Below are 20,107 nucleotides of genomic sequence, written 5' to 3'. Positions count from 1 at the left end.
AAAGATTCAAAACTGCAGGAAGGGTCACGTATTCATAACAGATTCTTAATGGATTATTAATACTCAGTTTTAAACCCTCTTTTTTTAAAAAAAAAGTTGATTCAATCAGTTCTTCGGATTAACGCAATTTGAGGAGAGGTGTGGGGTATAGGTGTTGCTTTCAGGAAGGGGTGAGTGTGTTTGAGCAAAGACTCACAGGGTGTGCACTCGACTATTTATTGCAGCACTGTTTGTAGAAGCAAAAACTGAAATCCACCCAAAGTCCATCTAAAAGGACGAGTGAAATACATTAAGGAGCGCCATTCAAAGAAGTACGACACCATCATTTAAAAGGTCAATTTTTTCTAATGTGAAGTGCTCTCCAAGAGACCTGAGTGAAACACGCCAGGTGAAAGATACTTGGTAAAGACAAAGACAGGTGTGAATATTTGATATCCATATATGCTGGTCTGCGCATAGACTATTTCTGGAATGATACACTAAAAACTGCTAACAGTGATTGTCTGTGGGGGTGGGGGGAGCCTCGCCCTTCCCCACAAGCCCTTTGGTCTGAATGCCCCCCTCCCTGGGGAGCATAATTACACTTTTCTGAAACTTTATAGCTAAGTTTTTAAAAATGCACATAGACGCAGATAATTACCCATGATAGATATTTTAAGTGGAAAAAAAACCAAGTTGTATAATATTGTCTATAAATATGATTCCTGTAGAATATTTAAAACAGAGAACGTCTGTGTGTGTATATATAGACACATACGTATATTTGACAATATATGGACACAAATGTATATATTTGCATACTTACCGAACACGTCTGGAAGGATATGTTTGACAGTGTTAAAAGTAATTGTTAGCTATCTCTAGTGAATGAGCCAGTGGGGGTGAGCAAAAGGAATGAGGAACTTTGACTCTACCTTAATTTTATACTGTTTGAATCTTTTAAAGAGATTACATAGTACTTGTATTTTAAATCTTAAACACGAAGATGAGAAAATAAGAGGAGATGGTCAAATATTGACCCACAATCCGTGAGAAATGTGGGTCATGTCTTTCCAGGGAAATCAAACTCCCATGAGCCTTCAAGGTAAATTTCTGCTTTTTGCCTCCTTAACAATGGGACGTGATGCATTATCAGGTCCACAGGAGTTTTTCCCCTTCCCCTAAATGCTGTTTGCTGGGACTTCTCCAGATTGCTTTCCGAGGTGGCCCCGCTGGTGTCTTTGTTCCAACCGGCCCGCCTGCCAGGAGACGCAGCAGCCTCTGCCTTCAGGGAGATGGAAATGCAGCGTCAGGCAAAAGGCCGGGCTGGTAGGCAGGAGTCATACTTGTATATACTTTCCTGCATTACTCAGTTGAGCTGCACTCGAATGACTCCATCAACAAGAATGAAGTTGCTTAATGATAAAACCCTGACGCTGGCAGTCTGCTGTTTTCTGTTATGCTGTCGTCCTGTGAACGGCAGCATATCCTATTTGATAGTGGGGGCCTCAAATGGGATCCCATGGAAACCCCCTCTCCCTTCTCAATTAGCTCTGAGAAGACCTCTGTTACCTCTTCTTCTGCCTTTAGCACGTGCAGAAACGATGGAGGCAGAGACACTCTTGTGAGAAGAGAGTTTAAGGAGTCTGAGTCCCAATTTCCAGGTGCTGACATTGCAATTCACCTCCTAAAATAAACATATTTTGCAAATGGGCATTGGCTGTTTTCTGGGATTGATAACAAACACACGAGGTCAAATAACAGCCCTAATTATTTCTGTATGTGCATTTTGGGGGCAAGAAATTCCGGGAACGGAGTTTACAACTTATCCCACTTCCAGCATTTTGGGTTTTTTTTTCTCTCTCTTCTGGGGCAGGTTTTTCTTGCTTCCACGATGTTCCTTTGAAATGTGACTTCTTACTTCCCAACAGTTCTTTGGAAATTTTCAACATTTAATTTATGACCTTATTAGTTATTTTATTAGGAAGGGAGGAGTCAAGTTTGGAAGCCAAATATTTGCAAAAAAGGACTGTGACAGAACAACCTATGATTGAAACGAACTGGGGAGGATCCGTCACACCCGTTCCTCCTCAGAAGCAGCTGGAGTTTCTTGTTAATTTGGATCGCTTGAAATTACAATGGCTGCGTTTGCAGGTATTTCTGAGACATGAGTTAGATTCCTTTAAATTTAGGTGAAATGTTAAAAGAGGATTCGGCTGTCTCTCAAGATGGAATAAAGAGTCTACTGGTTATTGTCTGACCTCCTCAGTGCCTGATTGACTAGTAGAAAACGCATCTCCATGGGAACAGATAAATGTCTGCTTTTCATGCCGTGAAATAACCAACTCAGCCGCAGAGCCTCACCAACCTAGCACTTTATCTGGGCGGCTGTAAGCAGCGTCTCCCTTTTCATGTTCAGCCAAATTATCTGCCAGAATTTCTTTTCAAGTCTAGGAGGGAAAAAAAAAAAAGAGAAGAGTTCCCCCCTACCCCCCTTCTGCATGGAGTTAATTACTGTATTTTCATCCGGGAGGGTGGGAAAAAATACACACTGAGCTGAAATAGCACACAGAACAACGGCTGGCGCGTTGTATCTGCCTGTTGTCTAACAGCCGTTGGTAATTTTTTTTAAGGTATCGCTGTCTGCTGCAGTATTTGGGTAACGTCAGTGAGGGAACCCTACAGCCTGGGAGGCAGGACCTGGGACGAGCTGTTTTGGATTATTTGTTTACTGTCGTGCCGCCGTTGGGCAGTGTGACCTCAGGCAAGTGGGCAGCACCTCTGTTTTAATGTTGGGATCCGAGATATGGAGGTGATGGGAAGGACAGGACAAATTGCTGGCGGGTCTCAGGTATCGGCCTCCCTCCCCCCTAAAAGCCCCAACATCTGCCATTTTAACTCCCTGCTCACTGACCCAGTGCTCTGTGCCAGCAAAATTCGAGAACGGCTCTCAGGAGAGCTGGGGCTTTCTCGGGTGATTCTGCACACTTCTGCTTCTGTTCCTGGTGAAAAATACCACCGGAAGCTGCATTTTCTGATGAGATTGCGGCACTTCTAGTCCCGTTTCTGAAGCAGAGGGAAAGAAAAAAACAAATGAAAAGGGAAAAAACGTGGGAAAAATGGAGGTTAAATATATATATACACACACACACATATACTTTTTTTTCCAACACACAAGGTTGAAATCTTAGGGGGAAAAATGTCTCAGCCTGTTTGGTTCTAAAACTGGGCACAAGAATGTGTTCAGGTTCGTTATTTCCCTGGCATCCATTCACCCGTTCCTATTATTCCCTGCTTTGTCATTTAAGCTATTCTGTCTTTGTCTTTCTCCTCTGCCTCCACCTCCACCCTCCCACCCAACAAGTCCCAGCAGGAAACATTTAAAGACCAGTGAACTGCAAACCCACTAGGCACTTTTCAAAAATACCCAGGTTAAAGATACCTGGAGTCGACAGAGCAATCAAGTCTCAATTCCTGCTCTTCCGTGGACGTGATCCCCAAATATCAGAATCCCAGAGGTCTTTATCGGGCCCAGCTGCTTCTGATGTCGGCAAGGAATGTGGCACATCAAGTGTGTGAACACTGCCTCTATTGTATCCAAACAGGCTGATTGAAGCCTGGATAATTGGCATGTAACCTTCTCTGTTAATAGTGCAGACAGATATGTGAATTAGCTGAATCCCTCTGACATATGCCACGCATTAAAGGGGCTCACAACTCTCCAAAGATCTCAGCTAACTATTACACCAATAATTAGGCTTTAGAATTTGATAACTTTGGGGTGAAATCGATAAATAATGGGGAAGCTCCCGACTGCCTCTGAGTAGGAAGTGGCTCTATCATAATCTTAGAAACCCAGCACTGAGAGTGGTCATCGTTGATCCTTTGAGGGGGTTGGGGGTTTGGGGGTTGTGGAGTATGTGTTGCTGACGCAGAGTTCTGGAGGAGACTGGTGAATTGGGGGAGCCTTTGTTTAGCTTCTATAGTCCTCAAGATGTGTGAATAGCAGCGTACACTTGTCATGTCCTGTGCGACTCATTTGTAAAGGAATAGACCCTGAAGGAGGTGTATGGAAACACTGAACGAGGCTATTTAGAACTGTGCCTTAACTGAACATCGAAATAGTCGCTTAGCCTCACATCAGTTCCTAAGACTAGCAAGTACCGTGGGCTGATGGTTAAGAGCATAAACTGCAGCCAGGCTGCCTGGGTTTGAAGCATAGCTCTCCTACATACTAGTTTGTGACCTTGGGCAACTTGTTCAACCTCTCTGTGCCTCAGTTTTGACATCTGAAAAATGGGGAGAATAAGAATTTCTTTCCCATTGGGACTTTGGAAGGATTACATAAGTCGTATTTGTAAAATGTTTAGAACAGTACAGAGTACAAGTAAGCACCTTTCCCTTTTCACTTAACAAATATGTACTGCAGGTGTTTTCAAACTGCAGATTGTGACCTATCCATAGGTGGTGAGAGCAATTCAGAGGATCTCAACTATCCCTTTTTTTATAGACTACAATAGGATAGGATAGGATAGGATAAGATAGAATACAATAGAGTAGAGTAGAATAGAAGAAGAGTGTGTGACCCATAGGAAGGGTAAATACTGTTTTGTAAAACTTTTTGCTATATAAATGCGTGTACTTGTGTGTTGTATGTTTGCGTACTGGGTTCCGATGTAAAAATGTGTTTCTTTTAGCAGGTCAAGTTAAAACAATTTTGTGACAGACCTGCAATCAAATAATTTAAAACCTGGAAACAGCCTAAAATCATCAATAGGAGATAGGTTCAGTAAATTAGGCTGCATCCCTACAATGGATTATCAGGCAGTCGTTAATAAGAAAGAGGTCAGTTTCCATGTGCTGATTTGTATTAGACGCCCAGAAATATTATTCTGTAAAAAAAAAAGAAAAAGGCAGGGATGGCCCGGTGGCGCAGCGGTTAAGTTCACATGTTGCACTTCTCAGTGGCCTGAGGTTTGCCGGTTCTGATCCTGGGTGCGGACATTGCACTGCTTGGCAAGCCATGCTGTGGTAGGCATGCCACGTATAAAGTAGAGGAAGATGGGCACGGATGTTAGCTCAAGGCCAGTCTTCCTCAGCGAAAAGAGGAGGATTGGCAGTAGTTAGGTCAGGGCTAATCTTCCTCAAAAAAAAAAAGGGGGCATCAAAGAGTGTATTTATTACGATCCTATTTATATAAATAAAAAGGGCTGTATGGTGTGTGTGTGTGTGTGTGTGTGTGTGTGTGTGTTTGTTTGTTTTACTATATTGAACCTCAAGCTGCTAACTGTCAGACTTTGTGCTAAGTAGAGTCTGGGCTTCCCTGGGGTTCATTTGCTGAGTGATTGGCACCACCATCCATCCAGTTGAGCAAGCCAAAAGCCTTGTCGTCTCTCACTCACCATAAAGGATCCACAATCCATTCATTCTGCTTCATCTTTACCCTCAACCCCTATTCCAAGCTACTGTCATCTCTCTCCTGGGCAACCACATCAAACTCCTAACTAGTCTCCCAGTAACCTCCTAACTAATCCCCCCCCCACTTTCCTAAGTAGTCTTGCTGCATGCACTCTTGCCTCTTTCCCACCCATCTTCCCAGTGTAGTCAGAGAGACATGACCATCCCTTCCCCCACGTGCTTCAATTCTTGCCATGCCTCCCCGATGCTCTTCGGACAAAGACCCAAATCCTATGATGGCTTTTGTATTCGTTTCCTACGGATGCTGTGGCAAAGCACAACAAACTACGTGGCTTAAAACAACACAAATTTATTGCTTACCAGGTCTGGAGGCTAGAAGTCCAAAATCCAGGTGTCAGCAGGGCCATGTTCCCTCTGAAAGCTGTAGGGGAGACCCCTTCCTTGCCTCTTCCTAGCCCACTTGCATCCTTGGCTTGTAGCTGCGTCACCCCAATCTCTGCCTCTCTCGTCACAGGGCCTTCTCCTTGTGTGTCTGTGTCTTCTTAGAAGGACACCAGTCATATTGGATTAGGTGCCCACCCTGCTCCAGTATAACCTCATCTTAACTAAGTACATCATATTTTCAAGGAAGGTCACGCTCTGAGATACTGGGGGCTGGGACTTCCATATATCTTTTTGAGGAGGCTCAATTCAACCCATGACAACCTTTGAGACCCTGCCTGGCCAGGCCCCTGCCTCCCTCTCTGGGCTTCTCACCCACTACTCCCTGTCTCATCTTTTTGCTCCATCCACATAGGCCCTGCTCGAATGATCCAGGATGCCTCTGCCGTGGGACCTTTGCTCAGGTGTTTTGCTTTCCTCCTGATTAGAATGCTCTCTCCTCCTCTGCATCCTCCACTTCCATTTCACCTCCATATCTCGCCTCCCGTGTCCCTCGGGGCTGCCTTTCTTGAATGTCCCCACCCCAGGACCAAGTTCCTCTGACTCTCACATAATTTCATACCACCACCCACTTCTCATTGGTCACACTTGTCACAGCCGCAGTGTGTATTCACCTGTTTGATGAAGATCTTCCCCACGATACTAGAAGCTCTCAAAGGTAAGTGCAGGGCTATTCCTGCTGGGTTTTTTAACCTTATCTCTTATCAGAGTACATAGATCCTCATGGGTGCTCAACACAGTATTGGTATTTGGATGGATGGGTGAGTGAGGAAATGAATGAACAACACAGATTTTTTTAACATTCAGTTCATAAATATGTCATATCTTTATGGATTTGCCTCTTCTGGACATTTCTTTTTCTTTTCTCCTCCCTAAAGCCCCGCTACATAGTTGTACATCCTAGTTGTAAGTCCTTCTAGCTCTTCTATGTGGGACGCTGCCACAGCATGGCTTGATGAGCGGTGCCATGTCTGCACCCAGGATCCAAACAGGCAAAACCCTGGGCCGCTGAAGCAGAGCACGTGAACTTAACCACTCAGCCACAGGGCTGGCCCCTGGACATTTCTTATATAAGAAGCTACACAGTAGGTGGTCCTTTCTGAGTGGCTTCTTTCACTTAGCACAATGTTTTCAAGGTTCTTCCATATTGCAATATGTATCAATACTTCACTGTTTTTTATTTCCGAATAATATTCCACTGTGTACATAGTCCACATTTTATTTGTCCATCCATCAGTTGATGGACATTTGGGTTGCTTCCACTTATGAATAATGCCTCTTATGAATAATGCTGCTATGAACATGGGGTACAGATTTTTGTGTGGATATATGTTTTCAATTCTGTTGAGTACATACCTAGGAATGGAATTGCTGGATCATATGGTAACTCTATATTTAATTTTTGAGGAGCTTCCAAACTGTTCTCCAAAATAGTTGCACCATTTTGCATTTCCATCAGCAACGTACGAAGGTTCCAATTTCTCCACATCCTCGCCAACACTTGTTATTTCCATCTTTTTTTTATTATGACCGTCCTAGTGCATCTGCTTTATTTTTTTAATTTGCTTTCCAACACCCACCCTGACAGATGGTCCTAATATTTTGTGGTTCTCTATTTGAGATCCTCATGAAAGCTGTAGTACAGCTCCTCAGAAAAATGTATACACGCACATAAAAAATTGGCCTATGACTTCAAGGATTTCACAGACTTCTCCAGAAACCATCTATGTTTTATCTGGGGGGTCCATGGACCCCAAGTTAAGATCAGGAGATCCTATCTGTAGAAGTAAGATAATGGAACCTCCCTCAAGTTGGTATTGTTGAAGGGATTAACTGCATGCCATGTCTGCACAAGGTAGCAATCATGAACATTATCATAGTGTGACCCATCCCTCTGCCTACCAAGGCTGTTGTCCTTATAGCAATGGTGGCCACAGATCAAATTCAAAGATGTTTTCTTTGGCCCGCAGAACGTTTTTATAAATGGAGAAATTTCTTCTTTTAAAATGTGTATTTTCAGCTTCCACTGACAAATTAGAAGATCTGGTGAGAGTAGGATCATATTTTCAAACAGCACAAGCAGATAGAGCTGAGGAACAGCTGCCCACTTTAGTGCTTTCCAATTAACTGCAGTCACCACCCCTCCCTATTGCATTAGACTTGGTCCACTTCACTCATATCTTGCCTTTGTTGGAACTGAGTTTGTCAGTCAGGCTCCCAGCAGGAAACAGCCACCTTTCTGAAATAGGGTAGGTATCTAAGAAGAGTTGAACAAAAGGAGAATTTCAAAGCCACCAGCATGGTTAAGACAAAGGAACCAGAGATGGTGAACACCCTGAGGCTAGTAACATCAGCAGGGAGTAGTTGCTGTCCCCAGGCCAGAAGACACAAAGGCAAGGTGTGGTTGCCAGAACCTGAGGAAAGCAGCTGTGGGAGAAAGCCACCTCATCAGAGCTGTGACCTTCAGTAGAGGGAAGCAGCCAGCTAGGGCAAGGAGGGAGCCAGGGAAATCAAAACCCCACCTCGCTTGCCTCCTTCCGCCAGTCTCCTGCAAGTGTCTTCATTGGCCAAACCCAAGCGGAAGCCAGAGAGTCGGAGGGTCTGTTAACAACGTCCAGAAAGGGCAGCCACAGAGCAGGGAAGAGACGGGTGGAGGGTAGATAGAGAACAGAAAATGAAAAATATTTAACATATCATCTTTGATTTTAAAATTCTTCCTCTTATCCTTGTTAGTGACTAGAATAGTTAAAATTACTATTAAATATTTTATTATTATATTTATATTTTATACTATATGCTATAATATATTATGAATAAATATTAAAATTTAGTTTGTATATAATATATAGTTTGTATATAAATATATATTTAAATATACTTATACATTTGTAATATATATAACATTAAAACTCTCCCTCTTCATTACTCATATTTTAGATCCCTGTTCCTCTAAGTTTTTAGACCATTTCCACCCAACTATGTAGAACCAAATCCTTTCTTTTTTCTCCCCACTGTAGCCCATTCATACGTCTACCATCCACCCAACGCTTTTTTATATTTAATTGTTTTCCAGGTTGCCTCTGCCCACTGAGGACAGGAACTGTCTTATTCATCCTGGAACTCCCAGAACCTAGCACTCTGCCAGACACATAATAACTACTCAAAACCCAGAGACTGTGGGTGGATTTCCACGTATTGTTCTCGTAAAGAAAGAAAGGCTTGAAAAGTGAGGGCTAGGAAAGAAATGTCATCACCAACTGTTCTCATCGACATCCTTGTTTCAAAGAAGTGAATGGTCATTCACCAGATCATCAAAATAATAGTAACAGTAACAATAATATTGACTAATACTTCTTTGAGCACTTACTATGTGCCAGTCACTTTATACATGCATTATCATATTTAAGTCTTTCAACAATACCATAGGTATGTCATATTATTATCCCTATTTTGCAGGACAGGAACCTGAAGCATAGAGAAATTGGAGTCAGGATGGGCCACCAGATCTGATGGATTCAGAGCCTTCATTCATAAAAACTGCCTCTTCTTGGTTAACACAGCCTAGACTTATTCTTACTTCTGGTATTTGTAAACTGTTAGACATCTGTTATCCTTATCAACATGGATCAGAATTTTCATTATGCAGCAAGTGGAGAGCTGACTTAAACAGTGGCTGAAGCATATAAGAGTTGTTTCTTCCATAAGAATAAATCCAGATGTCGGCTACTGCTGGCTTTGGTTCATTGGCTCAAGGATGTAAAGGCTGAGGTTTCTGACATATTCTTGGACTTGCCCTTAGTTACAAAATGGCCACTTGAGTTTCAGCAATCATTCCCATGTTCCAGGCAGGGAAAAAAGGAAAGATAGAAGGCAAAATAATATCTGCCAGCTAGATAAGCCCTCTTTACACAGCATTCCCAGACATCTCATCTATATTTTCTGTTTTCACTTCAAGAATCACCTCTGTTGGGCCAGCCCCAACACTGAGTGGTCAAGTTCGTGTGCTCTGCTTTGGTGGTCCAAGGTTTCACTGGTTCAGATCCTGGGCATGGACATGGCACTGCTCATCAGGCCATGTTGAGGTGGTGTCCCACACGGCACAACCAGAGGCACTCACAACTAGAATATACAACTACGTACCTGGGGGTTTTGGAGAGAAGAAGAAGAAGAAGAAAAAAGAATCACCTCTATTGGCAAGAGAGACCAGGATACAAATACACTTAACTAGGGACATTGCTGGCCCCAACAGTTTGGAGGCTCTGTTCTTGAAGAAGGGGAGTGGGAGGTGGAGAGGCAGTTAATCGCCTCTGCCACACTTCAAGTATCTGTTGATGCCTATCTATTCGCATGTACATCTTTAAATTTCTATGCTTTACTCCAGGAGTTGACAAACTAGGCCCACTGACGCTCTTGTAAATAAAGCTTTATTGGAACACGGCCCTGCTCATTCCTTTACCTATTGTCTAGGGCTGCTTTCCCACCACAAGGGCAGAGTTTAATAGTTGCAACAGAGGCCATCTGTCCCACAAAACCTGAAATAGGTAACGTCTGGCCCTTTACAGAAAGAGTTTGCCTACGCGTTTTACTTTCTTCCTTTTTATCTCTGGAAAAACAAATTGGACCTCACTGTGACTCATTCACCGAAAAGAGAATAGGCCCAAATATAATAGGTGAGTCAATAAACATTCCTTGGTCAGGATTTCAGTGTCTCTCCGTCATTCCTGCTCCAGCTCCAATGAACAAAGACCATTCAGGAGACATCTGAGACTGAAGAGCATTTCCACTGCATCTGCGGCTAAGCCTGAGCAATTCGATGCCATCTTCCAGTATCCCTCACGACAATGGCAATCATCTCCACTCATGAATAAACATACTTTTCGCCTCCAGATGCCTCCAGACATACCGGGAGACTCACACGCGGGAACAATCTAAAATTATCCAGCTTTGTATGCTATGGAAATAGTCTCATTCAGCAGCAACTTCATATTTGTTGGGCTAATTACAAGTTTGATAAGTGCAAATTATCAGAGGAATAATTTCTGTGAAGAATTATGCACAAGTCTAGAGGATTGGTTAGAGAATTTTATGGCAAAACTCTATAGATTGAGATAAATCAAAAATATTTATGTACCTATAAGCACATAAAAATCTGCATGCCATTCTTTCAATCAGTTCTCAACAAAGGGGAGATATTTTTCGCAAAAGATTTGCACCTGAAAAACTCTCATAATTCAAATCATTTCTGTTTGTCAACTTACTGATGTTGTCGTGTGGCTATACCACATTCACTTCATAGTTCACTCAACCTGCCAGTCCCAAAGTTGTGTCTCTTGACAGATTTGTAATTTGAGAGCAAATTCACAACATAGCAAATTTTGCAGTCAGACATTTGTAGTATTTTTAAGTAACATTATTTTAAATTCATGGAATTTAAACTTTCATAATGTTGATCATCCTGTATTTAATGTGAATTTATGGCTCCCCGCAAAATAGAAGATAAAACCTCCATCTGAAACGCTTTGGGGAGAACTGCCTGTTCGTAAATCACAGGGTTTCTCAAACAGGGCACTTTGAACATTTGGGGCTGGAAAATTCTTTGCTCTCGGGGGCTGTCCTGTGCATTGTAGGATGTTGAACAGCATTCCTGGCCTCTACCAACTAGATACCGTAGCACACACCCACCCAATTGTAACAATGAAAAATGTCTCCAGGGGCCAGCCCTGTGGCCCAGTGGTTAAGTTCTCACACTCCACTTTAGCAGCCCTGGGTTCACCAGTTCAGATCCTGGGTGCAAACCTACACACTGCTCATCAAGCCATGCTGTGGCAGCGTCCCACATAGAAGAAATAGAATGAGCTACAACTAGGATATACAACTATGTACTGGGGCTTTGGGGAGGAAAAAAAAAAGGAAGATTGCCACCAAGCTAACATCTGTTGATGTTAGAAGCAAGATTGGCAACAGATGTTAGCTCAGGGCCGATCTTGCTCACCAAAAATGTCTCCTGGGAGGCAAAATCACCCCTGGTTGAGAGTAACTGCTATGGTATGTTCCACAGAATTCATTCTGGACACAGATCCAGATTCTCTATTAGCTAGGGGAACTTAGCCATAATTTAACCCCTGCAGACTTCAATTTTCTTTCTGGAACATGTACATAATAACAGTTTTGTCTCATAAGATGTTTGTAGCATTAAAGTTGATGATACATGTCAAACAATAAATTCTCAAAACATGGTAGGTATCATCATTTTCTTATCAATATTAATTATCAGTATATCTTTTGGTGGCAGACAGCATAGACAATTACCCCTTGATATAAAAAGCTGGCGAGCTGATGAAACAAAGTATTTCTTTCCAAGTGAAATAAAAATTTGGATTTCACAAGTCACTGAAAAGAGTTTTAAGAATATTTTTAAAAGCTAACAAGCAAAACAAGCCCTCTTCTCCCATTGGCGGTCAGAGGAAAAGGGTACAGAAGCATCTTTCTTCCAAGGCCAATTCAGCCTGGAGACAAATGGGAGAGCTTTAAGGGAAAAGCACAGCCTCCTGCTCCAGCCCCAGCGTGATGGGCGGGTGTGCTGATCGCTGCTGATGCCAACAAGGGGTTCTCCCGGTGCCCAGGCGGAATAAACGTGTTGGCTCTGGAAAGAAAGAACCAGGCAGATGGCTACCAGCCCCAATTATTTTCAAGTCATTTCTCAAGTGTGTAAACTCCGTTGGTACTATTGTCTGTCTCTCCGCTTTCAGGAGGCTGTTATCGCCAGATTAAGCTATTTGAAACATGCCCTCTTGCCTCTGTTGTGCTGGAGAATAGAGCCTTTCCTTGAACACGGCATTTCCAAAACAAAATGCTGGCGCTCGAGAATATGTTTTATCGCCTCTCAAGTCTTGAATGGGAAAATTTGGCTGAAGTTTGCTTTTCCTTTTCTCTAAAATATATGCATAACTCCTAGGAATTTATTCTTCAGAGGGACTCCCATGCACACAACATAGTGTACAAGGCTATTTACTGCAGCGCCGTTTGTGAGGAGCAAAGAAGCAGAAATGATTGAAAGGCTGTGCCGTGGGAGACCAGTTACAGAAATTAATTACACAGAATACTATGCAGCAAGAAAAAAAAGAACAAGGAAGTACTTCACAGATATGAAGCAATCTCCAAAATACACTGTGAAATAAAAACAAGCCAAATCGTACTCAGCACACGACAGAGATTGCTTGTATATTCACAGAATAATTCCGGAAAGATGCCAGAAACATGTACTCCAATTTTCTCTAAGGAAGAGAACTGAGTCACTTGAAACAAGGCTTAGAAGGAGATTCAACAACCTTTCGCATCTTGTAAACTTGGTATCTTGGCAAGTATTTATTTTTTTAAATAAATAGGGTACTTAAAAGTTTAAATAATACCCCCCAAATAAAATGTATGATTATCATAATATTGCTGCATCTTGATGGAGGATGGGAAATAGTCTAAACTGTACTGTTTTCTCTTTTTTCCCCCCTTTGGTATATTTATATTGAAATAACTTGAGATTTACAAAAGAGCTTAACAGATAGTACAAAGAGTTCCCATGTGGCCTTCACCCAACTTCCCCTTTTATTAACAATTTACAGAACTATAGTTCATTTATAAAAATGAAGAAATTTGACATTGATGCAATACTATTCACTAAACTACAGACTTTTGTCTAATTTCACTAGCTTTTCTACTAATGTCCTTTTTCTGTTCCAGGGTTCTATCCTAAATATCACACTGCATTTTGTCTTCAGCCTTCCTTAGTGTCCTCCAATTGGTGACAGCCAAATGATGCTGTTTTATACCATTCCTCAGCCAACAGGAAAAGTCAGAGGAAAAGGAAATGCTTTGATTTTTGAAGCTGAGACACTGATCCGTGCCTGGGCCCCACTGCAGCCAGCAGCCAGCCCATCTTCTCCTGTCAGAGCCCCTCGGGACCACGTGCCAGCGGCTCCTGCTCCTGGGGTCTCCCCCAGGCTCTCCACACACTGGGTCCTTCTCTACATTTAGACCCCAACTTCAACGAAGCTCAGAGAAGCCTTCTGCTGCCTGTCGAAACTGGTTATCCACCCACCCAAGGGTCCCACTAAATACCCAGGTTCTCAACACTTTTTGGTGCCATGGGCCATTTGAGAGATATTGACCTCTTCTTGGGATCAGGTTTCTGTTTTGTTTTGCTTTTTTTTTTTTTTTTTTTTGAGGAAGATTAGCCCTGAGCTAACATCTGCTGCCAATCCTCCCCTTTTTTTGTTGTTTTTTTCTTTTTTGCTGAGGAAGACTGGCCCTGAGCTAACACCTGTGCCCATCTTCCTCCACGTTATATGCAGGATGCCTGCCACAGCATGGCGTGACAAGCAGTGCATAGGTCCACACCCGGGATCCGAACTGGCGAACCCTGGGCCGCTGAAGCGGAACCAGTGAACTTAAGCACTGTGCCAACGGGCCGGCCCCGGGATCAGGTTTCTAAATACAGAAACATAAGATTACAAAGGAAGCCAAGTATTTTGAAATACAGTTACTGAAATGCTAAAAACACACACTCAAATGATACGTTTAAAATAGAAGCAAGAAGTTAGTGAGACTACAGATGTTCTTTTGGCTCCGTTTAAGTTCACAGATCCCCTAAGTCCATTCGGGGGCGTCTGTGGACCCCAGGATAAGAATCCTTACAGCACACCAGTCACCTTGTCTCATTCATTCTTAGCACGTTATTCGCAAATTCTCTTATTCGTTTCTCTGTTGGACGAGCGTCTCCCTTCCACACCGGACGGTAGCTCCATCATGGGGGGCTGGGAGGAGAGCAGCGTTCCTTTTGTCTCTCCTTCACCCCAGAACCTAAAACAGCGCTTGACACTCAGAGGAGAGATCAATTAATGTCTCTGAAAGGGCAGAATGAAGGGGCAGATGAAAGAGTAAGTGGACGCTGCCCTCTATATTGACGTCCCTAAATCCTTACCTCGGTTGTATTTGAGTACTTTCGTGATGCTCCAAGCAGGGTTTCTGACAATAATAGCTACGTTTTATTGAGTGCCTACTATTTACAAAGCACATGCGGAGCACTATTGGAACCTCCCAACAACCCTGTGGGGCAGGAACGTACATTATCCGCATTCACAGGTGAAAGAATTGAGGCTCAGAGAGGTTGGCTGGCTTGCCCAAAGTCACAACCACTTAGTGGCAAAAGTGAGTTTCAACTAGAGCAGGCTGGACCCAGATTCTTTGTCCTTAATGTCTATATCCTACTCCTTCCTTCTGCCACCCAAAATCATTTTATACATGTGAAAACCAAGGCCAGGAGAGGGAAGAGGTGTATCCAACAGGCGTTTTCAGAGAAGCGGTGTTGAAACTTGGGCTTCTGGCTCCCGCTTCAGTGTCGATTGACGAGAGTCTGCTTTGTAAATGAGGCCAGTTCTTCATCTCTCTCAGCCTCCGTCATTCACAGGGATGTCCCAGAAGCAGCAGCGGGACCGCGGGACGTGGTCTGAAGGAAGAATCGGGACGTGACATGCCTCTGCGCCAGCAGCCCTTGCTCACTCACGCCCCTGGGCCAGCTGCGGGGACTCCTCCCCTTGTGCTTTAAACTTCTGTTTGAGGGTTGTCTGGGACCCAAGGGCCATGCCCCCCTGTCGTGTCCGCCACTGTCTCCTCAACGCCCACAACAGGATCGGGTGCAAATAGGGTGCTCAGTACATGTTTGTTGAGTGAATGAATGAAATCAAGCATATCACAGCTGAACCTGATGGATTCATGTGGGTTAACAAGCAAGCGCCTCAGGGAGCGGGAGGGGCTGCAGGTAAGGAGGGGATCTCCGTTTGGGGAAGAGTCCCACTCAGGAGGCCTGGCCTGGGATCTGGTCCCTGAGCTGAAATGAAGGCATGGGTTTGCGAGAGAAAAGGAGCATTTACAGCTGGCACATGCCAGGCCCTCCACCAGGCAGTGTCTCAACTTCAGCACTACTGACCTTCAAAAGGGAATGATTCTCTGTTGGGGGGCCGTCCTGTGCATTATGGGCTGTTTAGCAGCATCCGTGGCCTCTACTCACTAGATGCCATTAGCGACCCTCCCCCAAGTGGGAACAACTAAAATGTCTTCAGACACTGCCACATGTCCCTGGGGGCAGAATCTCCCACTGAGAACCACTGCCTCAAGGTGAGCTGCCCTCTTATGTCTTCACCTCTAAGGTCCTGGAGGTCACGGTTCCCAGTACCTCTGGGTGGATCTGGGAGCTCTTGCGACATCCAAGCTGAGAACATCGGTGCAAAGCCGGGACACTGGGTTTTCCCTGCAACGCCCCTCTCCAGAGCGAGTTCTCTGGAACTCAAGCTCATCGCTGTTAGGTCCGTGCTCAGAGCACGCCTTTTTCTTCTTAGTCTGTTGTTGTTGTTAACCCAGCTGCTTTATTCTAGAAATGAGGACCCCAAAGCCCCACGGGTTCAGGGACTAGACTGAGTTTACAGAGCTGGCGGGGAGCAGGTGGATGCTTCATTTCCATCCCGCACAAACTAGTAGGGGCACTGCCAAATAATAGGTTCTGAGTTGGCAAAGGGCATTCAGTTTGGCCCCTTCAACCTCAGACTAAGCGAGTGGCTGAGTGAAGCACCCTGGGGCCCACTTCCCACTTGCAGCCTGCTCCAGGGGCTTCCTGCTTTGCTAAAAGCCTGAAGGACAAAGGGCTGTCCCTCTGCCGGCTACTGCTGGTCTGGACAGAAGCAACTGAGGATCTTTGTGAAAGCTGGGGAACGGGAGAGAGAGAGAGACAGAGGCAGAGACAGAGCGAGGAGGAGAAGTCATCCAGATGGGTACAACAGGAAAGAAGCCGGCAGTCAGCGGAGCCGATGGACACCGCCAGGCGATGGCTTTGCATGAAACAGTCTGGAGCAAGTGGATGAGGTCAGTTTGTTTTGAAATGAGAATGTCTCGCGTCAGGCGCTGTCCTCACTGAAACCTTGCTCACCTGTGTTGCAAGTGTGAATCAGAGCTGGCTCTGGATCTTGGTGTGTCACACCAGGCCCGGGGAAGGGCACGGCCAAGAGTCAGCAACTTGCCACCTGGATCATTTGAGATGTCCAGCCTCTCGTAAGCCTGGCACACAGCTCTGGCCGCAGATGCACCCGCACTGGAGTTTGTCCAGACGACTCTGGGGCGGGACTGCTGCTTTTCCTCCCCGCCTTATCTACACGTTTCTTAAACTAGATGGTGCCCCCGAGCCGTGGGCCAGGTGTTGTGGGTGGTAGACAGGCAGAGGTAAGGCAGTCAGTTGTCGTTTGGCTATTCAGCACATTTTTATTGACCACCTACTGTATGCCAGGCACTGTTCTAAGAGCTGAAATACAGCCAAGGCGAGTCCTTGCCCTCCTGGAACTTACGTGGTGGTCCCGAGAGACAGTTTATAAACAGACCAACATCTAAGATATAAGGCGACGATAAAAAAATAAAGCTGAGCTGGGGGCTGGAGAGCAACAGCAGGGTCTCTTTTAGATGGGGAAGAGGAAGCAGGTTTGGAGTTGTTCCAGAACCTATATCATCCATGTTTTGGGTAAGAATGGAGCCCAGGACTCTCAAACACACTTTTGAAAGGGGAGGTGGCTTGAACAGATATTTGTACACCCATGTTCATAACAGCATTATTCACAATAGCCAAAAGGTATTATCAACCCAAATGTCCATCAACGGATGAAGGGATAAACAAAATGAGGTATATCCACACCATGGAATATTATTCAGCCTTAAAAAATGAATGCAAACACACACTACAACATGGATGGACCTTGAAAACATGCCAAGTGAAATAAACCGGAAATTAAAGCACAAATATTGTATGGTTCCACTTATATGAGGTACCTAGAATGGTCAAATTCATAGAGACAGAAAGTAGAATGGTGGTTGCCAAGGGCTGGCGGGAGGGGAGAATGAAGAGTTCCTGTTTAATGGGGACAGAGTTTCAGTTTGGGATAAATGGATGATGGTGATGGTTGCACAATGTGAACATACTTAATGCTACTGAACTATTCACTTAAAAATGGCTAAAATCGTAAATGTTACATTATGTATATGGTACTACAATTAGAAATATTAGCTGGGGGGCCAGCCCAGTAGCGCAGCGGTTAAGTTTGTGTGTTCCACTTCAGCGGCCCCGGATTCGCTGGTTCAAATCCCAGGGGCGGGCTTATGCTTATCAAGCCATGCTGTGGCAGGTGTCCCACATATAGAATAGAAGATGGGCACAGATGTTAGCTCAGGGCCTATCTTCTTCAGCAGAGAGAGGAGAATTGGCAGCAGATGTTAGCTCAGGGCTAATCTTCCTCAAAAAAAAAAAAAATATATATATATATATTAGCTGGAAAAAAAGGGTAGGCGGAGGAGGGAGGAGAAAGGAGGGAAGGGTCAGCAACGACGTTTATTAAGTGAAGCTTACTCTGGACCAGTCAGCCTGTTAAGCGTTCTACATACATTATCTCATTTAATCTTTACAACATCCTTAAACGTTATATATGATCCCGGTTTACAGATGGACAAAGCAATGCTCAGAACTAAGTGCCTTTCTCACTGGTAACAAATCTCTGATTCAACACCCTCTTCCTCGCTCTCTGCCCACAGGATGAACCTACCACCTTAACCCACACGTCGGCACCTTGTCATGTGCAAAAGCCCCCTCTTACACAACTTTCAGTAGAGTTGGTTGACAAATAATTCCATGATGGTAGGGGGCTTAAAGGGGCTCACTGTGTAGGATGAACTCATGAAAAACATGAGCCAATGAGAATCAGGAAAGCCCAATGGTACAGTTTTAGTTTCAAAAATAATTCATGTCACTCATTGCACAGACAAAGCCAGGTGCTCTTTTGGGCCCTGGCGAGTGTTACAGAGAGAAAGAAGCTGGCTATTCGATGGAGATAAGCTGATCTAATAAAAGAAGGAGAGAAATCAACAGCACCAATTCTGTCAAAAACATGACATAAATGTTATACAGAGATTTGCCCAGGATGCTCAGGAAGCCCAGAGGATCCCAGAGAAGGGGTTTTTCATTCTAAGAAATCAGAAAGTTCTCCTTCCCTAGAAAAATTTAATTACCCTAGTACTTAAACTAGAGGGGTTAACTAGAACCTTAACTTGCAGTTTCTGACACACTTTCACTTCCCCACCCACCTTCCTTCCCACTGGTCAGTTTCCTGGGAAACATCCACATTTTGAGAACAAAAACACCAATAACATGTCATTAGAATGACATCAACATGACGAGAACATTTTGTTAAAATAACTCCAAGTCCGAAAGTACATGTGATGATTATTTTTAAATGGGATTCATTCCACAGCAGGGATGTGCTGATGAGAAGCTTTTCTTTAAATACAAAAAAATTATTTGATTTCTCAGGATGCTTATCCTCTGAACCAGAACAGTGGTTGTGGTTTAATATGAACTTTGGAACAATCTAAGTAAATTCTGTTCCTCGGAAAGAATGAACACAGCCTCTGGGATTCTGTGATGGAAACAGAGATAATGGGTGTAGCAAAATTTCATTTTTAACTTTCTCCAAGTAAGAAGAATGAGATATCGCTGTTTCAAGAGATTTAGGTTCTTATGTCTAGAGTGAAAGGAGAGTTTGAGAGTATGGTGTCCTGGAGCCCCGTGTCCTGGCTCTGGAGAGCTGACCTGTGTCTGTCTTCCCAACTCTACCTCCAGTGACGTTGGAGGTCTGAAATCAGGCATGGCAGGAGCATTTACACAACAGAAATTTGCAAACACAATCAAGGCTCACCCCCCCCCGCCCCCCACCCCCCCACCCCCCCCACTCCCCCTACCCCCGATCCCCCAGAGCCAGTTTACCAGCATGCCACTGGGCTGACAACTATACGGTTGTTCTATTAGAAAGTTTCTGCTTACCCCTGAGATCCTGAAATAGATTGTTTCTGCTCTTGTGAACTGCGCCTCTGTGGTTAGAAGTGATGTTACCGTAATTTATGATACAAGGTGGAGCCCTTTGCTCTTGTTTAAAAATACACTGATAGGGTGTTACTGGCCCCACATGGGGGCTATCATAGCTTGCTTAGGAAGGGGAATTTGTAAAAGGCAATTTCTAGTTCTGGCAAGAAACCCTATCTGGGCTCCCAGTAAGGGATTAAATATCACGCAAGCACATTCTTGCAGCAGGCTGATTCCACTGGGAGGAGAGCTCGGCCGCAACTCAGGGGTTTAGAGGAAACTAACAAATTGCTTCTTCTCAGAGCTGGTGGCGAGGAGCTTTCACTTCAA

The 20,107-nt window shown here is 44.2% G+C and overlaps 1 long non-coding RNA gene across 3 annotated transcripts; it reads right to left on the bottom strand.

Moving 5' to 3' along the window:
- Nucleotides 1-203: 203 nt before the first annotated feature.
- LOC106825482 (uncharacterized) lies at nucleotides 204-19,878 on the bottom strand. Of its 3 annotated transcripts, none has more exons than XR_011494691.1 (6): nucleotides 19,739-19,877; nucleotides 5,758-5,938; nucleotides 3,422-3,621; nucleotides 2,894-3,045; nucleotides 1,552-1,666; nucleotides 204-1,264 (listed from the first exon to the last, which is right to left on the bottom strand). It is a non-coding gene; the product is annotated as an uncharacterized lncRNA (long non-coding RNA). The 3 variants fall into 3 exon arrangements; XR_011494692.1 differs by having other exon boundaries at nucleotides 5,758-5,935; nucleotides 19,739-19,819; XR_006514031.2 differs by lacking the exon at nucleotides 5,758-5,938 and having other exon boundaries at nucleotides 19,739-19,878.
- Between the last annotated feature and the right edge of the window lie 229 nt (nucleotides 19,879-20,107).

This window comes from Equus asinus, chromosome 15 (genome assembly GCF_041296235.1).
Source record: "Equus asinus isolate D_3611 breed Donkey chromosome 15, EquAss-T2T_v2, whole genome shotgun sequence".
NCBI classification, from domain to species: domain Eukaryota; kingdom Metazoa; phylum Chordata; class Mammalia; order Perissodactyla; family Equidae; genus Equus; species Equus asinus.
The sequence above is the reverse complement of the archived record's forward strand: the minus strand, read 5'-3'. Positions and strand labels throughout refer to the sequence as shown.